We start from the raw sequence: 4,851 nt of genomic DNA, 5'->3' as shown, positions 1-4,851 counted from the left end.
ATATATATATATATATATATATATATATATATATATATATATATATATACACACACATTTTTATTCCCTTCAACTATTCTCATACTGAGAAAAGTTTCCTCAGTTACAATTATTATTTTTCCATGTAGGGATGTAAATAGTTCTACTTTGATAAGTTCCTTATGATTTCTTTTCCCTGTTTAACTTCTCATGCTTCTCTTGCTTCTTGGATCTGAATGTCAAATTTTCTATTCAACTCTGGTTTTTTCATCAAGAATGCTTTAAAGTCCTCTATTCCACTGAATGACCATATTTTCCCCTGAAACATGATATTCAGTTTTGCTGGGTAGGTGATTCTTGGTTTTAATCCCAGCTCCTTTGCCCTCTGGAATATCATATTCCAAGCCCTTCCATCCCTCAGTGTATAAGCTGCCAGATCTTGTGTTATCCTGATTGTATATGCAAAATATTCAAATTGTTTCTTCCTGGATGCTTGTAATATTTTCTCCTTGCTCTGGGAATTCTGGAACTTCGCTATAATATTCCTAGGAGTTTTCTGTTTGGGATCTTTTTCAAGAGGTGATCAGTGGATTCTTTCAACCTCTATTTCACCCTCTGGTTCTAAAACATCAGGGCAATTTTACTTGAGAATTCCTTGAAGGATGATTTCTAGATTCTCTTTTTGATAATGGCTTTCAGGTAGTCCAATAATTTTTAAATTATATCTCCTGGATCTATTTTTCAGGTCAGTGGTTTTTCCCATGATATATTTCACATTGCCTTCTATTCTTTCATTTGTTTGGATCTGTTTAATAGTATCTTGATTTCTCATAAAGTCACTAGCTTCCATTTGCTCCAATCTCATTCTGAAGGAATGATTCTCTTCAGTGAGCTTTTGAGATTCTTTTTCTATCTGATAAATTCAGGTTTTAAAGGCATTCTTCTCTTCATTGCCTTTTTGAGCCTCTTTTGCCATTTGAGTTAGTCTATTTTTTAAGATGTTATTTTCTTCAGTCAGGCTGTTGACTCTCATTTCATAATTTTCTTGCATCATTCTCATTTCTCTTCCCAATTTTTCCTCCACTTCTATTATTTGGTTTTCAAAATCCTTCTTAAGGTCCTCTATCACCTGTAACCAGCTCATATTTTTCTTGGAAGCTTTTGGTGCAGGAGTTCTGACTTTGATGTCTTCCTCCTGCTCCATGCTTTGATCCTTTTTGTTGCCAAAATAGTAGTGTAAAGTTGGGTTGCTCTGCTTGCTTTGCTTCCCTCATTTGCTCATGTTGCCACTCAATTACTTGACTTTTGGGCTTTTTCCCACAGTAGGACTCTGCTACCAGACAGGGGAGCTTTGTCACAAATCGCTGGGCTTTTCTCAGCTGCCAAAGGTATTAGTTGGGTGCCTTTTCTGAGGCCTCTACACCCTCTGGCAAGCTGGTCGCACACCCCAGGACCTCCACCCTAGACTGCAATCCAGATCCAAGAAAGTTAAAGCAAGAGCGATTACCCCTCAGACTGGTCACTTGGTCCCCCTACACTCTGCAGGCCAGGAGCTGAAGCAGCCACATGGCTGCGGCTGCATGGCCACTGCACCTCAGCTGCTTCTTGCCCTGGGGGCAAAGGCAGACCGCACTCCCAACTACTGGTCCCAAAGTCCACACTGCACTGACCTCTCACTTTGTCCTCAGCATCTATGTGCTGGTAATTCTGGAAACCGCCACAACTGCTAGTGATCTGAAGTCCCTCCAGCCTGTGGCTGGTCAGGCCCACCCTGAGGCTAAAACCTTTGTCTCCCTTGGGGCTGGGCTGGACTCCCAGAGCACTGTGCTAGCCACTTCCTGCTGGCCTGCTGGGCTGTCCACAGCAGGACGTTAGCTTTTATGTGTCATTTTGTGGGTTCTGTAGCTCCAAAGTTTGTTCAGAGTCACCTTTTACATGAATTGGAGGAGATGGAAGCTGGAGCCCTGCAGAAGTCCTGTTTCTACTACACCATGTTGATTCGGCCGTTCTAAAGATTTTTTAATTGTAATTTTCAAGTAATTCAACTATTCTTATATTAGTTCTCCAAGATCTGTTCTCCAGATCAGTGGTTTTTTTGGTGTTACACATTTTCTATTTTTTCATTCTTTTCATTTTGTTTTAATCAAAACAACCCTTTGCCCAATTCTAGCTTTTAAAGAATTATTTTCTTCTTTAAGTTTTTGATTCTCTATTTCAAGTTGGTTGAATTTCTTTTCACTATTTTCTTGTATTGGTCTTATTTCTTTTCTATTTCTTCCTTAATCTCTCTTATTTGGTTTTTAAAGTCCTTTTTAAGTTCTTCCAAGAACTCTTTTTGTGTTGGGACCATTTGACATTTTTCATTGAAAAGGAAGTGGTTTTTTAACTCCATTATCTTCCTCTGAATATGAACCCATATCTTCTTTATCCCCATAGTAGCTATCTATGGTTGGGTTCTTTCTCCTTTCCTTACTCATTTTTATTTATCTTGTGTTTTATTTTGTTTTGGAGCATGTCTGGTTAGCACAACTGTGCTTGGCATCCCTCCGTAGTGGAAGGTCCTTCAATCTTCTCCTGCTCCACCGTCATACCCTAACACTGTGCATGAGATGAATGTTCCTAAGGTTAAAGCTACCTCCCAACCCCACCTGCCCCCAGGGCTTGTTTGTTGATTCTGAAGAGCTGGCTTGGAGGAATTTGCACTTCACTCAGGCTGAACCTCTGGCCCTGCTTCTGACATACACTGTGCAAGTCACTTAAGCTCTCAAAACTCTAGGCAAATGGCTAAGACTAAATTGCAGAGAAGGCAGCAATCTGCATTAGTGAAGGAAGTTTTTCCACCTAGGAATTCCTTGTCTCACATCCAGTTCCTTTTCTATCCTAATATACTTTTTCCATGCCAGACACAGTATCCCTGAGTAAGAGGGCAGTGCTGAATGAAGTCTGTTCCTTTGACAAGCTTTATCATTCAGGCATCAATCCTATGAAGCCTTGAATAAATGGGCACTTGCATAACCAAAGAGGTCCCAGTTGATGAAAGACTTTTATACTTTTTTTGGAGATAGTGGGATGGTTAAGAAGATTCTTCCTCACATCTACTTAGCTGAAATCTGCTTATTGGAAACATCTCCCCATACCTTCTAGCTCTTCCTTCAGGACACAAACAGGCTTAATGTAATCTGCCATTCACATGCCAATGCTCTATCTGCCTGCTTTCCCATTACACCAACCTACATATTCTCCTGTTTGTTCTACTCTGGTATGTGGTTCGTAGCCCCAGAAAGAACTAGGGTTAACACATAGAAGTTACAGAGAAATGGATTTTAAGTTTTGACCTCATCAATTGTAACCACCAAATATCACACAGGAAACATCTAGTGATTGGCTTAGAAAATAAATTGTGCCCCTTAGACCTAAATTTTAAAAGTTAACCATCTAGTAGTTGGACAATTCATCAGTTTGCGTCAGAAATGGAAGAAAAAGAACCCAAAGTCTAAAAGAGAATTGCCTTAGAGGAAGGAGAAGATTTCTCTCTCCTTCTTCCTCACATTGATCATGTCACTGTGAAGCAAAGGTGCTAGGCCATGAGGAGACACTGTATTCAGCAGGTAGCAGGGACACACTTTCTAGACAAACATGGACACAGAGAAGCAGTCACTCAGGGGAGGAAGCACTTCCAGAAATGGGACCTCTGGCAGTAGAGAAGGGAGTCATCTGTGGACTCAAGAGAGAGCCACTCCTGGCAATCAAGAGTTGAGTTGTGGAGAGAAACTCTGGGGACCAATTAAGTAACACAGCAGAGAAGCCTTAGCCAAGGGGACATGAATCAGAACCCTACAAAGATTGCTAGGCCCTACACTACCAGGAATCATGAGTTTGTTTTTGCACACGTCTGCCATAGGTATGCTTCACTACTATTGCACTCTGAGTTTGAGTCTACCCTTCCTCTGGATACTGTGTGTATTTGTAAGAAAGTGCTCACCAGGTTTATGGGGAGAATGTTTTGTAGCTACTGCTTTTACTATTCCATCTCATTGAATGCCTTTGTTAAGATCTGTGTCTACAGCTGATTGTTCATGGAAAGCATGCTGGAGGGGGCTCATGAGCTCTGATGTTAGGAGTATAGACCCACAGATTTACCCCTAAAACATGAAGTAGCAATCAGCCCTCTGAGGACCCAACCCAAGTACTTAAGTTGGAGGAATAGTACATATATGTATAAGGTACACGTGGGATAAGGTAGCATAGGGTAGTGTGTAGGATACTAGAATTGGAGTCAGGATGACCTGGGCACAAATCTCCAGATCCTCACTAGCTGGGCAAGTCATTCCATTTCTGAGTCTCCATTTCCTCATTCACAAAATGAGGGTGAAAATAACCATAGCATTTCCTTCAGCATTTGGGGTTGTTTGTTGTTTTTTTTATGATGAGGATTACCTGGAATGAAGATCATAAAAGCACTTTATAAGACCTATATAAATCACAATCGTTATTATTGTCATGTGTGACTGTGTGTGAGGGAGAGAAAGGAACAGAGAGAGACACAAATAGACAGAGACAGAGACAAAGAGATGGAGTCCATTTCTGCACATACACAATTCTTCTGGGAAAGAAAATTTGTCCATTTTCAAACCCTGCCTAAGTATGCCTTTCAGCTACACATGCAGAGCTATTGAATCACTGCTCTGTTTCTCTGTAAGTCTCTGTCTCTCTCTCTGTCTCTGTCTGTCTGTCTGTCTCTGTCTCTCCTCTGTGTGTGTGTCTCTCTGTATCTCTCTGTCTCTATCTCTCTGTCTCTCTCTCTGTCTCTCTCTCTGTCTCTCTCTCTCTGTCTCTCTGTCTCTCTCTGTCTCTGTCTCTGTCTCTCTCTCT

At 40.9% G+C, this 4,851-nt stretch overlaps 1 protein-coding gene across 1 annotated transcript in view; it reads left to right on the top strand.

The window, feature by feature from the left end:
• Positions 1 to 4,851, top strand: part of LOC138157835 (anosmin-1-like) — a 47,050-nt gene that overhangs the window by 22,802 nt on the left and 19,397 nt on the right. The gene's annotated exons all lie outside the window — the stretch shown is intronic.

Source organism: Petaurus breviceps, unplaced genomic scaffold (assembly GCF_028583685.1).
Source record: "Petaurus breviceps papuanus isolate PSGF00001 unplaced genomic scaffold, PetGlider_PUasm1.0 173, whole genome shotgun sequence".
Classification (NCBI taxonomy): Eukaryota; Metazoa; Chordata; class Mammalia; order Diprotodontia; family Petauridae; genus Petaurus; species Petaurus breviceps.
This window is presented reverse-complemented; position numbering and strand designations above follow the sequence as displayed.